Source organism: Oryctolagus cuniculus, chromosome 5 (genome assembly GCF_964237555.1).
Source record: "Oryctolagus cuniculus chromosome 5, mOryCun1.1, whole genome shotgun sequence".
Classification (NCBI taxonomy): domain Eukaryota; kingdom Metazoa; phylum Chordata; class Mammalia; order Lagomorpha; family Leporidae; genus Oryctolagus; species Oryctolagus cuniculus.
Genome location: NC_091436.1, coordinates 30,121,760 through 30,143,770, shown reverse-complemented (window position 1 = coordinate 30,143,770; position 22,011 = coordinate 30,121,760). Strand labels below are relative to the sequence as shown.

Below are 22,011 nucleotides of genomic sequence, written 5' to 3'. Positions count from 1 at the left end.
TTCAGTATGTGGGCATCTCAAGCAGTGGCTTAATCTACTACACCACTACATTCGCCCTGCTATAATTATTTTCTCTTCATAAACAGAAATACATCAAAATGTAAAGTATTCACAATTGTAAACAAATGAGAGGTCTTATCCACCATTTATAAAATTCCTCTAATGAGAGCATTTTGTTCTAACTGTAAAATGAAACATTTTTAAAGCTCTGATTTGCAATAATCTGGTAGCTAGAACTATATTAAGATCTGTTACTCAGATATTTTTATGATTAATAAACAATGTTAAATGCCTTTAATAGAGTGTGAGACTCCAGTGTGAAATTTTACCCCATGTACATTAACAAAGTTTTTCTCTCCAAAGAAAAAGAGAATACAGTTCTTTAACTGGAACTCCTCCCCCCGCCCCCCGCCATGGGCTCAAATGAGTTTCAAAAATGTATATCTTGTTTGCCTCTTTTTTTTTTTTTTCATGTATTTATTATTCATGATGGTTCTGTCTTGGTCTTAAACAAATAAACACTAGAGTATTTCAAAATACTGAACTGTGTGTCCTGGCCAGGAATACATCCCAAATGACTGAAACCAAAAAGGTCACAAGACGTTTCCCTTCATTCTGTCATTTGATCTTAGATATGCTTCTTTCAAAACACAAGCTACAATAAGTAGCTATTTAGAGACAAGACAGCCCAAATCTATCATTTGAAAGAGGAAGCAAGTGGTGAGGACATTGCATTCTTAAACTAGGACTTCTGAACAGAATGCTTTTTGTTTGTTTAAAGTAATTCCGTGTGACAAGGACCCATTAAGAGTAAAGTCTGCTTCAGCGGTGCTCCCAGTGGTGCTCCCTCACCACCCACGTCACTACCTTGCTAACTAGCCTTCTCAACGCGTTTGCAGGTTATAAATTGCAATGCTTGCTCTCCCAGACCCTGTGGAATGGAGGTCGGACGGCCACGTGACCTGGATCTGGCCAATAAAATAGAAACCCAAGTCTCTTGCTTGAGGCTTCTGGAAAAGCCTTTTTAGAGACTGGGCTGGCAACAACCCTCAAGCTTTGAGCCTCCCCCTTCCTCCTGTTTCCCACTTGGAACATTCACATGATCCCTGCAGTGGTGCTTTCGACAACAAAAACTGGAGCCACACCAAGACACAGTCGGTGGAGCCACAGCCTGGGCCCTGGAAGCTTGCCCCTAGATATCTTGTGGCTTGAGGCAAAAAAGCCCTTTACTTCTTTAAACCTCTCCTTTTTGGGTCTTAGCTGTTTGCAGGCCAGCACACTTAACAACTCATAAAACTAATGGCCAGGGAAATACACTGTTCACTGAAAAGAGCCATTGATTTTTCCAGGACTACAAACCACCTAAGGAAAGGTGTCTCATCAAATTGCAGCAGGGAAACCTGAGGAACTTGAGTCACGGGATTGGCCACACAAATTTCTCTTTCCTATGCTGGGCTCCAGAATAAACTCTAATGAAAAAGCAAAATTAACATTTAAAATATTTTCCTTTTCCTTTTTCTTTTTTTAAATGATTTATTTATTTGAAAGGCAGTTACAAAGAAGCAGAGAGAGAGAGAGTCTTCCATCCGCTGGTTCACTCCCCAAATGCCCGCAATGGCCGGAACTGAGCTGATTCAAAGCCAGGAGCCAGGAGCTTCCTTCAGGTCTCCCACATAGGTGCAGGGGTCCAGGGACTTGGTCCATCCTCCACTGCTTTCCCAGGCCATGGCAGAGAGCCAGATCAGAAGAGAAGCAGCCGGGACTGGAACCAGCACCCACACAGGACGCCGACACTGCAGGTGGTAGCGGTTTCACTCACTAGGCCACAGTACCGACCCTTCCTTTTCTTTTTTTTCCCTAAATTTTCATTTATTTATTTTCACTTTATTCAAAAGGCAGAGAGTCTTCCACCTGCTGGTTGACTCCTCAGTGGCAACAACAACCAGGGCTGGGCCAGGCTGGAGTGGGAGCCTGGAACACAACCCAAGTCTCCAGGCAGGTGGGAGGGACCCAAGCATTGAGCCATTGCCTGCTGCTTCTCAGGGTGTGTATTTGTGGGAAGCTGGAGAGGAAGTGGCGCTGGGACCCAAGCCAGGCATCTCTGATATGGAACGTGGGCACCCCAAATGGTGTCTGAACCCCTGTGCCAAACGCTCACGCCCAAATGTTCATGTTCATGGAGAGTGACCACATAACTTCAAGAGAATATCAATGAAATTGTGACATGAGGATTCATCATCAAGTGAGCCTGTTCAGTTCTCTTTTCTTACTAACTGAAAAACATTGTTCACAACTGAATTGAAATAGCACAGCTTGACAATTACACAACGTTTTTCATTCTGGGGTAGGGGTGGAGTAGATGCAGTAAGTAAACACGTGCATCTCTTAGAACCAAAGGTAAGAATTTTCCCATTTCTACCACTCCCTTTTCCACCCCTTTAGCCCCTGGAGAGAGCTCTTGGTTATTTCTAATCGAAATGATTTCATGGGATCTTAAGCTGGAGAAAAATGCCTACTTCTAGATTAGGTCAGTTTCCTCAACAGGAAAGAGAGTGTTGGGTTATAGGCGAGGTCTCCCAGCCATGAGAGGGTTCATCATCCTGGGGCTCCCCTCCATGGTCCTGTGCACCTGCCATGAGAAAGTTCTCGGCCTCCTGGGAATGAGTCAGTAGTAGGTCACCACATGCACAGTTAGGGCATAGGGTTCCACTAGGGTCGCTCAGGGGCTACCCTGGAAGAAAAGAACAAATGAGGAAAGAAAAGACCCCATATGACCACCACCATCCTCCCTTCCAAAACCACCACACTTGAGCCAGAACTGCTGTGGTTATAAAAGGGACTTGAGAAAGTTTGTAGAAATGGAACGAAGAGAAGTTTATTTTTGGGGCCAAAACATGTTGAAATCCATGTGTCGTTCTTACATAATACACATTTTCCATGAACTTTCTGAGCACCCTCTCGTGCTTAAGCAGCTTTGGAGTAAGACATCACCTGGAAAAAGTTTATACTGCATGAAAACAAACAAAAAAAAGCAATAATTGAATTTAAATATATTCTAGTACAGTTATAAAAGCAAATATGTAACTTAGGAGGGGTAACAGTTTTTTAAATATTTATTTATTGATTTAAAAGTTAGAGTTACAGAGAGAGAAGGAGGGAGGGAGGGAGGGAGAGAGAAAGAAGAGAGAGAGAAGAGAGAGAGAGAGAAAGATTGTCTATCTGCTGGTTCTCTCCCCAGATGGTTTCAATGGCTGGGGCTCAGCCAGACTGAAGTCGGAAGTCAGGAGCCAGGAGCTTCTTCTGGGTCTCCCACGTAGGTAGCAGTGGCCCAAGGACTTGGGCCATCTTCCACTGCTTTTCTCAGGCCATTCTCAGGGAGCTAGATCAGACGTGGAATAGCAAGGACTCGACCCAACTCTGGGATGCCAGAGTTGCAGATGGCAACTTTACCTGCTACACCACGACGCCAGCCCCAGGGTAACATATTAATTCATCAATATCTCCATACACATTAATACACACTTTACTTGAGTTAGCAAACTGGAGGAGGGAAGCAGTTTATTCTTCACTTGACTGTCAGGTTGTTAATTCTTCAGTTGTATTAAATAAAAATTAGCTTAGCCCATGAACTTAGATTTACTTCCCAAGAAACGTCTAATCAGTTATTTGATAGTGTCATTAGTGTGGGCCAGTTAACTTGTGTAATTTGTTAAATTGAAGCCACCGCCTTTTCAGGTGGTTGTTCTCATAACAATATGTTATGAGATCTCAGAAAACCTATGATCACAGGTAGCCTGAGCATGAATGTTATCAACTTGTCTTAGTGCAATGGAATAATTATCTGACATTTTCCCAGATTCTGCTATTAGCTCTGTGGAAGCCTCCTGGGATGCTCTCAACTCTTACTGGTATACTTAAAGCAACTGTCTTAGAGACACTGGACAAGTCTCTTTACTTCAAAACTGAGCCCAGTGGTTAAGAAACCAGTAGGGACACCCGCATCCTATACTGGAACACTTGAGTTCAAGTCCATGTTCTTCAGATTCCAATTTCCTGCTGAATGTAGACCCTGGGGAGCAGCAGATAATGGCTCAAGTACCTGAGTCCCTGCCACTTATGTGGAAGACCCGGATTGAGTTCCCCAGCTCCTGACTTTGGTCTGGTCCAGGCCCTGCTGTTGCGGACATTCGGAAAGTGAACCAGCAGATAGAAGATCCTATCTGTCTAGCTCCCTCTCTGTTTTTCAAGTAAATAAAAATGAAAAAACAACCTGAGCCCTTAGCCATTCAACACTGTGCTATGCGGCCTTAGCATGGCCTAGAGGATATGACCCAGGACCCTCCCCAGGGAAAAGCACATTTGCATCCCCTTGACCAGAGTTTCGGCCTGACATTCATCTCCTACTCAAGCTGGGCCAGACAAGGCAGAAACCACAAGAATGTCTCCCTTGTAGGCCAAGAGCAAAGCCAGGGCATCCTTTCTCACAGGCTTGGGGCTCTGAGAGCGAAGTCCCAGTCCCAGAAGGAAACAAACCCTCTTACTGTCCTGCGGGGAAGAGTGGAGATGACTCAGCACAGGAGAGTGTGTGGACGCCTTTGTGCCTCCACAGTGAGGGCCTCATTGTGCTCCTCACATGTGTGATGTGTCCTTTCCTCTGGCCAGAGCATGATGAAAGACTTCCCGAGGGTGGGAGGAACCTGTGGTCGGCACATGCTTTGAAGCGCGGCTCTACCCTCAGCTCCTTCAGAACCATGGGAGAACAGCAGGGCAGGTGTCAGGTGTAGCAGTTAAGTCACTGCTTGGATCCCATATTTGAGTCTCTAGGTCTCAGTCCCAGCTCCACATCCAACCCAGCTTCCTGCTAATGCACAGCCTAGGGGGCAGCAGGTGATGATTTGAGTACTTGGGTCCCTGCCAGCCACATGGAAGACTTGGATTGAGTTCCATGCACTTGGCTTTAGCCTGGCCTATCCATGGCTGTTGTGGGCATTTAGGAAGTGAATCAGCGGATGGAAGATCTGTCGTTGTCTTTCTGCTTTTCTTTCTCTTTTTTTTTTTAAATTTTTTCAAAGATTTATTTATTTGAAAGGCAGAGAGAGAGAGAGAGAGAGAGATCTTCTATCTGCTGATTCACTCCATAAATGGCAACAACAGCCAGGGCTGGGCCAGGTCAAAGCTAGGCACTGGGAATTCCATCCAGGTCTCCCACACGAGTGGCAGGGACCTAAGCATTTGGGTTATCTCCAGCTGCTTTCCCAGGAGCATTAACAGGGAGCTGGATCAGAAGTGAAGCAGCCAGGTCTCAACCCAGTGGTCATAAGGGATGTAGACATAACAGGTGGCATCTTAACCCACAACACCACAACGCTGGCCCCTCTCTGCCTTTCTAATAAATTTTAAATGTTTTTAGATTTTTATGAAAAAATGCCTACTATGGAAAAACCATAGATGGGTTTCAAGACTTTTGCATCAAAATAAACATACTTTTAAAAAATATTTTATTTATGTATTTGAAAAGCAAGGAGATAGAGAGAGAGAGAAAGAGAAACGCAGAGACCTCTTGTCCTTGGGTTCACTACCTAACTGGGGCTGGGGCAGATTAAAGCCAGAACCAGCTGGGAACCTAACCCAGGTCTCCCATGTGGATGGAAGTGACCTACATACTTGAGCCAACACCACTACCTCCCAGAGTGTGCATCAGAATGAAGCTGGAACTAAAAACAGAGCCAAGCCTCCATCCCAGGGACTCCCACATGGTACGCAGGCATCCAAAGTGGTGTCTTAGCTACTGCACTCAACATCTACTCCTAAACTTGTCTTTAAATTCCATATTTTCATGAACTCTTTGAAGTCCCCATATAGGTTTATCCTTTCCTCCTATGACATCTCATCACATGTAGCTATTCTTATTTAAGGTTCTTGTGATTTTTATGATCATAGCTTTTCTCTGTAGGTTGATTATAAAAGCTGAGGATAGGATGGACAAATCCACACTAAGTAGACAGTACAGACAGCAGCATTTGCTAAATGTTCCCAGCTGATAATCAAGAGGCTGAACCTCTTCACTGGGAAAAGCACTTGTGGTTGATAATGCGTGCTTGGTTTAATGGAAATTTGGAAGCCTTCTTATCAATCAAAAAGCGCAAAAGAATGCCTGGTGGCTTAACTGACAAGGAAAAGGGGTTTAAGAAGACTCATAGAATGGCAGATGTCCTAAATAGCAGTCTGGCCTCAGAATCAGCCCTAAAGGCATTCGGATCTGGCTGAAAAGCCCATGAGAGTATTTCAGGCATGGAAAGCCAAGACACTCTGGCAAAAGATCTCTGCGAGTGAGATCCCAGTGGAAAGAGCAGGTCTTCAAAGAAGGAGGTACCTTTCTCTGAAGGGAGGAGAGAACCTCCACTTTGACTATGACCTTGTCTAAACAGGATAAGAATCGGAGAACTCAGAGGGCTTCCATAGCCTTGGAAACTCATGACTGGAGCATAGGGAGATTACTGATGCCATAGACAGGAGTGTCAATTGGTAAAGTCAACAACAGGAGTCACTGTGCACTTACTCCTCATGTAGGATCTCTGTCCTTAATGTGCTGTGTATTGAGATTTAATTCTATAACGAGTACTCAAACAATATATTTCACTTTGTGTTTCTATGGGGGTGCAAACTGTTGAAATCTTTACTTAATGTATACTAAACTGATCCTCTGTAAAAAAAAAAATTATCAACTCCCAACTTGACTCTCACTGGGATTAAACATGACAATAGGTCTGATCTGATTTCATCATCATTTTAAAAAAATCATCTATTATTTTTCACTTTATGTTTCTGTGTGAGAGCAAACTGTTGAAATCCTTACTTAATGTATACTAAGCTGATATTCTGTATATTAAGATAATCGAAAATGAATCTTGATGTGAATGGAAGGGGAGAGGGAGTGGGAAAGGGGAGGGTAGTGGGTGGGAGGGACGGTATGTGGGGGAAGCCATTGTAATGCATAAATCGTACTTTGGAAATTTATATTCATTAAATAAAAGTTAAAAAAAAAAAAAACACAAGAAAGACAAGACACCACCAGAAGAGGAAGTGGCGTTAGCGGCCAGGAGCAAGGTCAGAGCTGCAAACACTGCAGGAGCAACCACAAGGAGAAGTTCCAGCCAGGAGCGGCCCACGTGTCCACTCAAGGCCCAGCCCGGAGAGTTCTTAGTGGATAGATCCAAATTTCCACCCTTCGTGGCACTGGGGAATACTCACTGGAGGCTTTTGGACCACTGTGATGTGTCCGCTGCAAAACACATGTACATAGTTGTCTGTTTATCTCTAAATAAAACTTGGTTTTACTACACTACAATTATTGGACAAGCAAGTAGAGTTCATAACAGCTTCCTGCACTATCCAAAGGATGGTTTTCTTGGGTTCTGGCTCAGGCCAAAGATCACAATTTTGGCATCAGAAAACTTTGTCACTTAAACTTTCTGAGGCTAGTTTCCTCTTTTCTGAAATGGGAACATTTCTCTTCTTAACCAGGCCTACCAGGCATATAGTAGACACTTCATGAATATTAGTTTCCTTCCTTTTTTATGTCATAAGTATATCTGGCAAGATGATTATAACTTGAGACATTAGTGCATGTTTAAGCTGTAATAAATGTTTCCTGTAGGAAAGCAAAGGAAATAGCCTGAACTTTCAGAATCATTGCAAAAAAAGCCCAGGGAGGCATTTACTTACTGCCGTCTTACTCTTCTCCTGGTAGATGACTATGAGAACAAGCTAGCTGTCGATTAAGCTTTCTTGGTGTTATGTTGTGTTCAGTTATCATAAAGTCAGCTCTGGGAATTAATTCCTCTTCAGAAGGAAATAATCTTTCAAGAAGTACCTACTCTTTTTTACTATTTTTTCATGAATTTTTATAATTCTTTTATGTCTGCATAATTTTAATTTAAAATATCACTTAAAAGTATTTTTTTGACAGATAGAGTTAGAGAGAGAGAGAGAAAGAAAGGTCTTCCTTCCATTGGTTCACCCCCTAAATGGCCACTATGGCCGGAGCTATGCTGATCCGAAGTCAGGAGCCAGGTGCTTCCTCCTGGTCTCCCATACAGGTGCAGGGACCCAAGCACTTGGGCCATCCTCCACTGCCTTCCTAGGCCACAGCAGAGAGCTGGAGTGGAAGAGGAGCAACTGGGATTAGAACCCGGTGCCCACATGGGATGCCGGCGCCACAGGCGGAGGATTAACCAAGTGAGGCACAGCGCCAGCCCCTGAAAGTAATTTTAAATGATATTTTCACTGACTGAAATTTATAATCTTCTTTTAAAATATTTATTTTATTTATTTGAAAGAGAGTTATAGGAAGAGGTAGAGACAGAGACAGAGACAGAGAGAAAGAGGTCTTCCATCCACTGGTTCACTCCGCAAATGGCTGCAATGGCCGGAGCTGGGCCGATCAGAAGCCAGGAGCCAGAAGCTTCTTCTGGGTCTCCTGCACAAGTGTAGGGGCCCAAGCACCTGGGCCATCCTCCGCTGCTTTCCCAGGCACATTAGCAGGGAGCTGGATTGGAAGTGGAGCGGCCAGGACTTGAACTGGCATCCATATGGGATGCTGGCACTATAGGCAGGGTTTTAACCTGCTGTGCCACAGTGCTGGCCCGAATATTTATAATCTTAAAAACTAGTTGACTTTGTTTACCTTGGTAAATATATATAGCTGTATATTTAGATGTTCTCCTAGAGATTCTTATAACATCAAAAAAATAGGTAAATAACTTTTAAAACAAAAGTGAGAAAAAGAGCAACCAACGAGTTTTGTTAGTCCTGACAGCATACACAAGCTTATCATATTTTGTGTGCATGACATATGAACATCTTTTCTTAAAAAATTTATTTATTTGAAAGTCAGAGTTACAGAGAGAGGGAGAGGCAGATCTTCCATCTGCTGGTTCACTCCCCAATTGGCCCCAACAGCCTGGGCTGGGAAAGGTCGAAGCCAGAAGCCTCTTCTGGATTTGTCACATCGATGTAGGAGCCCAAGCATTTGGGTCATCCTCTGCTGCTTTCCCAGGCACATTAACAGCGAACTGGATAGGGAGTTGAGCAGCCAGGACTCGAACTGGCGCCCATAGGGGATGTGGGCATTGCAGGCTGCGGCTTTACCCACTAAGCCACAGTGCCAACCCCTGAATACCTTTCTGATGAGGATAACAGATGCTAGTGAAGACATCATTATATTAAAAAAGACACTGGGGCAGGCATTGTGGTGCAGCCCGTAATGCCATCGCTTGGGAGGTTTGTATCTCATATCAGCGTATTGGGGTTTGAGTCCTGTCCCCACTTCCAGTCCAGCTTCTTGTTGATGTGCACCCTGGGAGGTAGCAGGTGATGACTCAAGTACCTGCCACCCACGTAGGAGATCTGAGTGGAGTTCCAGGCTCCTGACTTCATCTGGGGCCGGCATTCGGGGAGTGAGTCAGTGGCTGAAAAATCTCCTTCTCTCTCTCTCTCTCTCTCTCTCTCTCTCTCTCTCTTTCTCTCTCCTCTCTTCTCCCTTTCTCCCTATATCTCTCCTCATTTTGCCTTTCAAATAAGTGAAAATAAAATAAAACACAAAAGAAATGATCTGGGTTGGGAGTTTGGCCCAGCAGTGAAGATGTTGGTTAGGAAGCCAGGATCCAACATCAGTACGGCTTTGACTCCTGGCTCTGGCTCCTAACTCCACCTTCCAGCTAATGCAGACCCTGAGAGAGAGTGGTGATGACTCAGTTGGGTTCCTGCTACCCAGAGGGGCGACCTGGAGTGAGCTCCTGGCTCCAGCTTCTGTCCCCTGGTTGTTGTGGGTATATAGAGAATGAACCAGCAAACGAGAACTTTGACTGCTTCTCAAATTAAAGAAGAAGAAGAAATTTAAAAAGAAAAGATCTGATCAGGCCCAAGTTACTATGCATTGATTAGTAATAATCACTACTAAATAAGAAAATAATATACCTCCATCAACAAATATTTATGGAACATCTATTACATGCCCAGGATCCTGTTAATTCTTATATATCTGATTGTAAAGGAAATCTCTTATCTCTAACTAGTTACAGTGCGTATTTAAATGTACATCAAGTGATAGAATATTTTTTTACTGCATCAAAATACAAAATTAACTACTATAAAAATTACTTTTATCTTAAAAATAAATTGACAAAGAAGCAAGAGGTTATGCCAAAATGTAAACTCAGTTACAACAGCTTGTAGATTTATGGCTGTTAAGCTATCTGGAAGCTATTCGCTTCCTTTAAAATTCAGCTAGTTCAAGAAAGCCCTCTCACTCCCACAGGGCATATTAGCAGTAGAAATTGAGATCAGAGGGTTGGAAGAACAGAGACAGAGTTTATACAAAGTGAAGCCATATGTCCTAGCCTGGATTATTGTCCACAACCCTGCTATCCATCCCTCAGTCACCTAAGCCCGCAGCACGCTGCAGTGGGTGGAGTGTATTTCCCCACTCTCTTGATGCTACCCATGTAATTGGCCCTGATTAATGGCATAACAATGACTATGATGTGCACAAAGGACTGAAAAGTTCTCTGTCTTTTGGCTAAGCCTCTCACCCCTCTGTGATTGCTTTGAAGACAATGTGCACCGGTAGCTGCTACTCCTTCAGTCTTGGCCCCGAGTGAGACACACAAACAAGTCCTACATTTGACAGAAGTCGAGAGCCAGGGCAGATGACTAACAGTCGAAAACAGATCTACTGCAGCTGACCTACAAAGCTGTGAGCAAAAATTAAATGCCTCACATTAGAAGCTGTCGAGTTTTGGGGGACTTATATGTAGGATTTGGGGGATCACGAGGTAAGCAATACCATTCTTGGCTACAGTGCACAGCACATTTTGTCCAGCCTATGGCACAGCAATGAATAAATAGTGTGAGGATTTTATACAGTTGTAGACAGAATTTGTTGAGAAATCTTTAATAGATGTGATAAACCACTCCGATCTAGAGAATTCTGGGACACAGGTGGGAGGCAGTGGAAAGCTTAGAAATAAGGCCAAACATGAATGAAAGTTCTACAACATCACACACTTGTCTATTAAGTTACTGGGAGTTTCATGTCCTGAGGGCAAGTTGACACAATCATTGCACTTGAATTCTTTTCCTGTTAAAAACACAGAGCTTCTCTTTTTCCACTCATCCTGGGAACCCATTGTTGTAAATCAAAGCCTTTGGCTTAAGTAATTTAATAAGATGAGACTTTAATTTGATAGCAATATAATTGGAAAGGCAAGCACACAGATGTCCTTCTTTGTTTTAGCTACTAAGAACAGAAGAGAAGCATACTTATTATGCAAATGACATATTTGATCCAAGAGAAGGATGAATTGTCACGGCGAGCTCTGTGAATGAAGGTTTGCGATAGTTCAAATGGAGCAAAATGAGGAGGAAATGATTCATTTCCCAGCACACATGGCCCGTGCAGGACGTGAAGGCCTGCAGAACTCAACCCAACCCACAGCACAACGTCAAAATCTCGCGGGCAGAAGGAACTTACTTTCAGTAAAACATCATCCATACATTGTTGATATGAACTTTTTTGGCTTGGTAGTTGTGCTGGGGATGAATTTTAATTTAAAAAAATTGTTATGGGTATAATAAATGTAAGAATTGAAGTTTTGCTCTAGTATCTTGTTCTGAGTGACAGAGAACTCAACTCAAGTCCACTTTAATAGGGCAGAAAAATCACTTATTTGTGTAACAGGAAAGCCTTGGGGTTATTTAGAATCATGAACAGCTTGATCCAGGAGCTCCAAAAATGTAATCAGAATTCAGTTTCTCATAGTTTCTTGGCTCTGCCTTCTGCTGCGTCAGCTTCATTCTTAAGATTCATGTGGTAGCCTCTGGCATCTCCAGGCTCATGTCTTCCTTATTGCTACAAGCTCCTATGGAAAGAGAAAAAATAGATCCCATGCAACGGCAGCCTCCACTCTGGTGGAGTCAATCCCTAGAGCCAGGGCCACATGTTCCTGGGGTCCCTGGAGGACAGACGGGCAGTTTTCTGTGAGAGGTAGGGGAGGAGGAGAAGAGTTTCCAGAGGAAAGCTTCCAGTCTTATTTTCTCCTTGCCTAAGGCTGCTTTTGCTCTTCAACAACAGGGCTGCTTGGTCACAAGAGACATGGTCTGGCCTACAGAGACGACGCTATTTATTATCAGACCTGGAAGAAAGAGCTTTCTGAGCCCTGCTCTCTAGGTTCAGATCCATGTTTTAGTTTAGTCCAACACACGGTAGCATTGTGTTAAACCGTTCTGAGACAGAGTCTTTGGCAATATTTGTCCTTTTAGAGAAGACAAGCTCAGTGTCTTCCATAGGCTACTGAATAGCAAGAGTAACGCCAAGTATGAGTTCAATGAAGTAGAGGAGAAATGGGCATCATCCAGAGAACAAGGATTCTGACAATGACAAGTGCATTTAGGTTTTCTTTTTCCTTCTTTTTAAAGGATTTATTTATCTTTGTGAAAGGCAGAGGGATAGAGAGGAAAGACAGAGAGAGAAAGAATTTTCCATCTGCTGGCTCATTCCTCAAATGGCCATGACATCCAGAGCTGGGCCCAGCTGAAGACAGGAGCCAGGAACTCATCTGGATCTCCCATGTGGGTGGCAGGGATCCAAGTACTTGAGCCATCTTCCACTGCCTTCTCAGGTGCAATAGCAGGAAGCTGGATTGGAAGAGGAGCAGCTGGGATTTGAACTGTTGCTCTGATATGGGGTGCCAGCAGCACAAGTAGTGACTTAACCTGCTGTGCCATGCCACCCCTGACACAAATACATTCTGATATGCCCTGTTTCATAACCTCTGGATGGCTAACCCATTGAACATAATCACATCAGATGAAACATTTTTGTCCATAAGGAAAGAAGAATATTGAAATCTGGAAGCCAACCATTCAATTATTTCAGACATGTCAGTTCCATGATTCTCAGATCCATCTTCTCTTCCAAGGAAATCACTCTGCCTACAGCCCTGCCAATGATCCAGTTATAAGTACCTCCCAGTGGTGACCAAGCTATTGCCTGAGCAATGGCCTATGAATATTAAAAGCCCTGATATGAGCTGGTCTATTATTTTCTACAATGATTAATTTTGTGTGTCAATGGGACTGGTACACAGGGTACCCAGATAGTTGGTCAAATGCTGTTCTTCATAATGTAGTTGGGCTTCATCCAATCAGTTGGGGCATGAATGGAACAGAAAGGTTGACTCCCCCAAGTAAATGAGAATCCCCCCGCAAGCTGCCTTGGACTTTATCTGCACCAGCAGCTGTCTTGGGACTCCAGCTAGAAGGCCTACACTACAGACATGGACTTGCCAATTGCTGTAATTGGGTGAGCCAATTCCTTATAAACTATACACGTTTCCTGTTGATTTTCTTTCTTCAGTGAACCTTGATGAATACAGATTCCTAGAGCTGCCATAACAAATCACTGCACACTGGGTGATTTAAAAAAACAGTTCTGCAGGCCAGAAGGCTGACATCAAGGTCATGGCAAGGCTGGTTCCTTCTGGAGGCTCTAGGACCATTCTGACCCATGCCTCTCTTCCCGTGTCTGGAGGCTGCTGCAAATCTTTTTTTTTTTTTTTTAATTTTATTTATTTATTTGAAAGGAAGAGTTACACAGAGAGGCAGAGCCAGAGAGACAGGTCTTTTTTTTTTTTTTTAACAGGCAGAGTGGACAGTGAGAGAGAGAGAGACAGAGAGAAAGTTCTTCCTTTTTGCCATTGGTTCACCCTCCAATGGCCACTGCGGCCGGTGCGCTACAGCCAGCACATCACGCTGATCCGAAGGCAGGAGCCAGGTGCTTCTCCTGGTCTCCCATGGGGTGCAGGGCCCAAGCACTTGGGCCATCCTCCACTGCACTCCTGGGCCATAGCAGAGAGCTGGCCTGGAAGAGGGGCAACCGGGACAGAATTCGGCACCCCGACCGGGACTAGAACCCGGGGTGCCGGTGTCGCAAGGCGGAGGATTAGTCTAGTGAGCCGCGGCGCCGGCCTGCTGCAAATCTTTAGCAGGCCTCGGCTTGTGGCTTCCCTCCAACCTCTGCCTCCACCTTTGCTTAGCCTTGACCTCTCCATGTCTTCCTGCCTGTCTCCTCTAAGAGTAACTATCACTGGGTTTAGGATCTACTCTACTCCAACCTGAGATCCTTACTTAACCTACATCTACCAAACTCCTACCAGAAATGAGAGATACAGGGGTTGGCATTGTGGCACAGCAGGTTAAGCTGCCACCTGCAGTGCCAACATCCCAAATGGGCATTGGTTTGAGTTCTGGCTGCCCCACTTCTGATCCCACTCTCTGTTAATGTGCCTGGGAAAGCAGTAGAAGATAGCCCAAGCGCTTGGGGCCCTGCCACCCACATGGGAGACCCAGATAAAGCTCCTGGCTTCAGCCTGGCCCAGCACTAGGTGTTGTGGCCAGCTGGGAATTGTACCAGCAAATGAAAGATATCTCTCTCTCTTTTTCTCTGTCTCTCCTTCTCTCTCCCTGTAACTCTACCTTTCAAACAAATAATACATCTTAAAAGAAAGAATACAGTAGAAGCTGTGAGGAAGAAAAGAGGTACAGGATAGACTGTAAGGAAATCAGTTGGTAGCAGAAAGAGAAGCGAGATCAAAAGCATTAGAGTAATGCTGATAATACCTGCCCACTCAAGTGATGACGATAAAGTACTGTCCCTGCAGCTGCCTTGGACATGCTCTGATTCTGCACATGTCTGTTGGTCTTCAGTTTTATTTGTTGAGATTCTGTTCTCTGTTTGCCCAGTATGTATTTGTAACAGTTACTATTACTAGACCTTGCTGAAGGATATCTCTTTTACTTATAACCTGAAGAGCTTAGTGACTAGACTATATTTAAGATAACTGCAGAGTAAAATTTGTGTGGGTGGGCTGCCACTGTGGCGCAGCAGGTTAAGCCACTGTCTGCAGTGTCGGCATCCCATGTGGGTACTGGTTCGAGTTCTGACTGCTCTGCTTCTTATCCAGCTCCTTGCTAATGAATCTGGGAAAGCAGCAGAAGATGGCCCAAATCCTTGGGTACCCTGCACCCATGTGAAGACCTGGAGGAAGCTCTTGGCTCCTGGTTTCTCCCTGGCCCAGCCCCAGGCCGTTGTGGCCATTAGGGGAGTGAACCAGCCAATAGAAGAGCTCTCTCCCTGTAACTCTGGCTTTCAAATAAATAATTTTTTAATTTATTTAAATAAATTTTTAAAAAATTGTGCGGTTTATGTCTAGTAGGACCCCAGTTATCCTAATTAAATTCTAACTAATCCTTTTTTTTTTTTTTTTTTTTTTTTGCTATAAACAATTTAAAGAGCGTTTTGGGCTATTATGATAGACATCTGGGGAACTTTCCAGAGTGATAAGTGACAGGAAGAGGAGCAGCTGCTTTTTAAGCTGCGTGTGGTACATGCTCCTTCCCGCTCCTCCACACAGGCTTCAGCCCACTCACTGGCTACAGAATATGGTGAAATGGGGCTGGCCTTGAGGTTTAGCCAGTGAAGCAGGTGCTAGCATCCTATCTGGATGCTAATTTGAGTCCTAGCTGCTCCACTTCTGATCCAGTTACTTGCTAATGGCCTGGGAAAAGCAGTGGAGACTGGCTCAAGTATTTGGGCCCCTGCTACCTACGTAGGAGACCTGGGTGAAGCTCTTGGATCCTGGTTCCTGGCTTTGGCTTAGTTCAGCTCAGACCTGGCCATTGTAGCCATCTGGGGAGTGAACCAGCAATTTGAAGTGCACACTCTCTCTCTCTCTTGCTCCAAATCAATAAAAATATCTTTTTATTAAAAAAATATGGTAAAGGAAAACACTTAATATGATGTCTTAGAGGTCAAACTCCATGTTACCCTGGAAGCATGGGAAAAATCTTAGAGGAAATCAGTCTTTTTAAATATAATTCTGGTAAGAATCCAAGTAGGGGCTGTAGTTTGGTAGGCTAAGCCTCCACCTGCAGTGCCAGCATCCCATATGGGTGCCAGTTCATATTCTGGCGGCCCCTCTTCCTATCCAGCTCCCTGCTAATGGCCTGGAAAAGCAATAGAAAGTGGCCCAAATACTTGGGCTGCTGCACCCACATGGGAGACCCAGAAAAAGCTCCTGGCTCCTGGCTTTAGATCAACCCTGCTCCAGCTGTTGTGACCATTTGGAGAGTGAACCAGTGGATGGAAGACCTCTATCTCTCCTTCTCTCTGTCTATAACTCTGCCTCTCAAATAAATAAGCAAATATTTTTTTAAAAAATCCAAATTAAGGAGATAAGTTTAAACAGAGTTCTCAAGCTTATGAAGTCTCTCTGATGACAAGAAAAGACAATTATATGACGAACAATAGGCAGTAAAGGAGGGTGGAGCAGGTTGAGGATCAGTCTCACCAGCGGTCGTCATCTTCAATATTTTTTCAAGGAGGAGAAAGGCTACAGATACAAATGGAGAGGAAAAAAATGTTGTACATCAGCTCTTAGTCACCACAGAATATTTATATAATGGTGCACCCATAAACCGGCTCTGCAAGAGAATGTGATGTGTGGCAAATGTGAAGGTTGAGGAGGTAAGAAATGGGTGGCAGCATGCTGTCTCCATTGCTGGGGAACAGGAATACAAGGAGGAATTCATCTCAGAGCACCTGAATGGTTCAACAAATTCAGTGTGTGTGTGTTCACGGAGAGCTAAGGCCATGGGGAAAGATCAGCCCGAAAGATAGATGTAGAAATGGGAGCCAGATAGTTCAAGACAAGGAGGTTCTAGAAGTTCATATTGACCATGGCATGAAAGATGGCCAGAAAATTCCACAGTGAGAGACACCAAGAACCAGGAAGGCACTGCAACTGTGTTAGATCCAAAGAACCACCCTGTTTTTACTGAGCAAGGAGATCTTTTCGTGTGTACAGACACACACAGCTGGTTGAAGCATTGCACAGCTTCTACAAATGAATGTCCACTCTTGACAACCAAACCATAGTCATCAGCATTCATCCAAGTCAGATTGTCAAGCACAGAGTACATGCTCAATGGGCAAACCAAGTCATCACAGACCATCTGAAAAATGTTGTTGAATTTAAGGTGAACTTTCCTCATAATGAACTTTTCTTTTCCAAATCAACTCTCATTGCTGAGAAAAGCTCCCGCCAGAGAGGAAGGGAGTAGAAGGTAAGGTGGAGCTGGTGGGCTTTGATCCAGGCCAGGAAAGAAGGCACCATTTGTGTTAGTCAGCTGTTTGTCACCAGGACTAAAAACCTAAGCCAAGGTAGTTATGAAGGAAGGAAGGAGGCTTATTTGGTTCATAGTTTTGGAAGTTAACAGACTAAGATCAGGCAGGCCCTATCAGTTCAACTTTGATGAGGGTGGTGGATGGGAATGGTGGGGTATGGGCCAAGGAAGGGTGACATGTGAGCCAGGAAGCAGAGAGAGAGAGACTCTACCCAACTTGGATCTTACAACCGACACTCTGCCAAAGGCCCTTCCAAGGCCCATTTACTAAACATTGTAACTGGGCCAAGTTTCTACCTTCCCAGTACCACCAATCCATGATCTTGGTGTCAAGTCCTACATGAGTTTGGGAACCAACTCATGTTCAGTACCATTATAGAAAGTCTTTGATGATAATGAACATCATCCCAGATGTATTATTCAATGTTAAATTTCTCGTTTTTTTAGGATTTTATTTATTTATTTGAGAGGGAGAGCTACAGAGACAGGGAGAGACAAGAGAAAGGTCTTCCATCTACTGGCTCATTCCCCAAATGGCCACAATGGCCAGAGCTGGGCCAATACAAACCAGGTGCCACCCCTGGGTCTCCCACATGGGTACAGTGGCCCAAGGACTTGGGCTATCTTCCACTGCTTTCCCAGGCCATAGCAGAGAGCTGGATCAGAAGAGGAGCAGCGGGGACTAGAACCAGAACTCATATGGGATGCCAGCGCCACAGGCAGAAGCATAGCCATACCATGCCACAGCGCTGGCTCTAATGTCAAACTTCTTAATGAGACTAGTGAGGAACACTCACCATTGGCATTTTGCATACAGTATGACAATGATCACAATATGCTCCCTGCTTGCTACTGTTTTTGTTAATATTCAGTTATAGTAGTGTTTTGTTTTTTAGCAGAAAGGATTAAAAAAAAGCTTTGTTTTATTTATTTGAAAGGCTGAGTGAGAGTGAGAAAGGGCGTGACAGAGAAAAAGAGATCTTCCATATGCTGGTTCACTCCCAAATGTAAGACTGGGACTGGGCCAGGCAGAAGCCAGGAACCTGGAACTCCATCCTGGTCTCCCATGTGGGCAGCAGGGACTCGAGTACTTAGATCATCTCCCACTGCTTTCTGGGACCACCAGCAGGGAGCTGGATTTGAAGGAGAGCAGTTGTCAATTGAACTGGTGCTCTGACATGGAATGGCAGCAGCTTAACCCGCTCTGCCACAATGCTGGCCCATAGTATTGTTTTAAGCTAAATAAAGAATAAATACAAGGGGGAAGTGCTGTGTGGCACAATGAGTTTTAAAGCCCCAGCCTGCAGCAAGGGCATCCCATATGGGCTGCTCCACTTCCAACCCAGCTCCCTGCTAACGTGCCTGGGAAAGCAGCAGAGGATGGCCCAAGTCCTTGGGCCCCTGCACCCACATGGGAGACCCAAAAGAAGCTCCTGGCTCCTGGCTTCAGATTGGCCCGGTTCTGGTTATTGCGGCCTTTTAGGGAGTGAACCAGCAGAGAGAAGAACTTTCTTTCTGTCTCTTCCTCTCTTGGTCTGTAACTCTACCTCCCACATATAAATAAACCTTCAAAAAATAAAAAGTCTTTCGTGGAAGTGTTTAAAGAGACTCCCAAATGAAAGATGGTCCTTTTGATAATTGATGCTAGATAATAGATCCATTGCATATCCATATGGGAAAAACAAGCTTCAGTCTCTTCTGAACACCATTCCCCCAGATTAATTCTAGATGGATCACAGACCTAAATGTAAATGGCAGACAACAAAGCTTCTGTGAGAAAATACAGAAGAACCTCTATGATCTTGGCATGGCACAGAATGCTGGGAGCACTAACCGCAAGAGAAGCTTATATATATACATATATATATATGAACTATAAATTGGACTTTATTAAAATTAAGAACTTCTGTTCATTAAAAGAAACCATAGGGTTAAAAGTCAAACCAAAGATTTGAAGAGTAGTTCAACAAAGTACTTAGATCCAGAACATAAAAGGGAGAAAGTGTGGGGAGCAACTCGGACTAGACTAAGTTACTGGAATTAAGACTTATTCTATGCATCTGCTCTCCCACAATATGGCGCTGAGAAGGGAAACAGCTTCTACACAGCTGCCTCCAGTTCAACCAATAAACTGTGGGACCTGCTCCTGATTGGAGGAGAGCAGCGTACTCGGCGTGTGGGTAGCAGAGTTGGGATTGGTGGAAGAGGACTATAAAGGAGGAGAGAGACGGCATGCACCAGGAACATCTAAGGGGAACAGCTGTGCAGCCCCCGAGAGAGCCGACCAGCGGTGTGCCGCTCCCCTGCGGAAGTGGGGAATGTGGCAGGGGGAACCGCCCTTCCACGGAGGTGGAAGGGTCAGCAGCCAACCCGGGAAGAACCAGCAGCAAACCCGGGGAGGGCCGAGCAGACGAAAGAACAGCGCAGGGTCCTGTGTCATTCCTCCACGAAGAGGGGGAGCGACATAATGGTGCCGTGACTCGGATAGAAAACCTAGGAGAGAAGAAACGGGAAGAAGTGGAAAATACCGGAGAGAGAGACTAGCAAAGAGCCTAGGGAAAAGCCGGACGGAATAGGTGCCGGAAGAAGCTATCAAAAGCCTAGGCATAGACTCGGATACGGACTGTGGGAAAGAAGTTAGGATTTAAAATGAAAGCAAGAAGAAACTTAGACTCAGATACGGACTGCAGGTTGAAAGTGAAAGTGAAACCTATAAGAAACTTAGACTTGGATACGGACTGTGGGGAGAGGCCAGGAGAAATGAGGGAGGAATATTGTTGGAAGAAAACTTAGGGAAACATACCGGGTAGAGAAAAATGTTAGGGAGGATGAAGCCGCGAGTGCAGGCCGAGGCGGAGACGTAAGCCATCTTGGAATTCTTCAAGTCAGCCCGGGGAGCAAGAGGCAAAGATCTGGAACCAGAGGCAGAGACGTGGGCCGCCAGGTTGGAATTCACCAGGTTAGCCCGGGGAACTTGGATTGAATGCTAGTGGCGGAGACGTAAGCTACGCTGTGTGACTCGCGGAAGCCGCCGCGTGCAGAGAGAGCACGGGGCGTGAATAGATAGGGAACGCGGGGCTGGCGCGAGGCCGTGGTGCGGACGCGAAGGGGCGTGGAGACCGCGGAGTGTGCGCGCGAAGCTGAGCTGCGCAGAGCCGGGAGCCCGCCGCAGGGTGGGCGCCGGGAAGCCGCGCAGATGAGAGAAGTGCGGGCTGAAGCGGTGTAAAGCCGGGAAGCCGCCGCGGGGCGGCGAGGCGCTGAGAGAAGCAGCCTCAGGGCGGGCGCCGGCGGGGCGAGGCGCCGGGAAGCTGTGCAGAGCCGTGAAGCTGCCGCGGGGCGGCGAGGCGCTGAGAAGCAGCCTCGGGGCGGGCGCCGGGAAGCCGCAGGGATAAGAGAAACAGAAGTTTAGAAGTAAAATGAGAATAATAAGAATGCTGGTAGATAGAAGTAAAATAGGAGAAATAGGAATGCCCGGAGATAGAGAAACAGAAAAATAAGGCCTCCCCACAACACAGCAATGAGAGAGCTTGGATTCGGTCTGCCTGATTAGGACAATGAGCACCTGCGGGCGGCTAGCAGCTTATGCGCCGCAGGTCACCGAAGACAGGCGTGAATTAACACCAGTAAGTCTCCCCACAATACGGCAATGAGAAGGCTTGGATTCGGTTTGCCTAATAGGGCTTGTAAGCACCTGCAGAGCAGAGCATGCGCTGCAGGGCACCGAACACAGGCACGCATCAGCGCCTAAAAACCTCCTCACAACATGGCGAAGAGAGGACCCGGATTCGGTTTGCCTGATTGATAGGACTTGTAAGCACCTGTGGGCAACTCTAGCAAGCAGAGCAGAGTGTGTGCCGCGGGGCACCGAAGACAGGCACGTATCAACGCCAAAAAAATAAAAAGAAAGGGGGATCTGTGGGGAGCAACTCGGACTAGACTAAGTTACTGGAATTAAGACTTATTCTATGCATCTGCTCTCCCACAATATGGCGCTGAGAAGGGAGAAACAGCTTCTACACAGCTGCCTCCAGTTCAACCAATAAACTGTAGGACCTGCTCCTGATTGGAGGAGAGCAGCGTACTCAGCGTGTGGGTAGCAGAGTTGGGATTGGTGGAAGAGGACTATAAAGGAGGAGAGAGACGGCATGCACCAGGAACATCTAAGGGGAACACCTGTGCAGCCCCCGAGAGAGCCGGCCAGCGGTGTGCCGCTCCCCTGCGGAAGTGGGGAATGTGGCAGGGGGAACCGCCCTTCCACGGAGGTGGAAGGGTCAGCAGCCAACCCGGGAAGAACCAGCAGCAAACCCGGGGAGGGCCGAGCAGACGAAAGAACAGCGCAGGGTCCTGTGTCATTCCTCCACGAAGAGGGGGAGCGACAGAAAGAACCCATATAGACAGAATTTTAAAAACTGCAGTCAAAACTCTTTTTACAAAAAGGATAAGCAAAAGGCAAAATGCAGGGGGAAAGAAAATCAATATCATTATTAATCAAGGAAGCACACATTATAACTGCAATTTGGCACTCCCATGAGGACGACCGAAATTAAAAGGGCTGTCAATGCAAAGTAAGTACACTGGGGTGGGGGTGGGGGGTGCAGAGCCATTGCAAGCTTGGTGTTGCTCGTAGCAGGAGCTCACATCATGTACCCACTCTGGAAAACTGCTAGATCGGGTTTCCCGGAAGTTACATGCACAGTCACTGCCAAAATATTCTCTCCTAGAAAATTCTAGTCACAAAAAAATCAGTATTTATGTCCTCCAATAGCC

The 22,011-nt window shown here is 45.5% G+C and overlaps 1 long non-coding RNA gene and 1 pseudogene across 3 annotated transcripts in view; one reads left to right on the top strand and one right to left on the bottom strand.

Annotated features, from left to right (window-relative positions):
- Positions 1-1,593: 1,593 nt before the first annotated feature.
- Positions 1,594-22,011, bottom strand: part of LOC138849578 (uncharacterized) — a 29,362-nt gene continuing 8,944 nt past the window's right edge. For all 3 annotated transcript variants that reach the window (XR_011388491.1, XR_011388490.1, XR_011388492.1), the window contains exon 3: positions 1,594-11,921. This is a non-coding gene — a long non-coding RNA (uncharacterized lncRNA). The remainder of the gene's footprint in view (positions 11,922-22,011) is intronic.
- On the top strand, positions 15,896-17,243 carry LOC127493227 (dnaJ homolog subfamily A member 1-like; annotated as a pseudogene).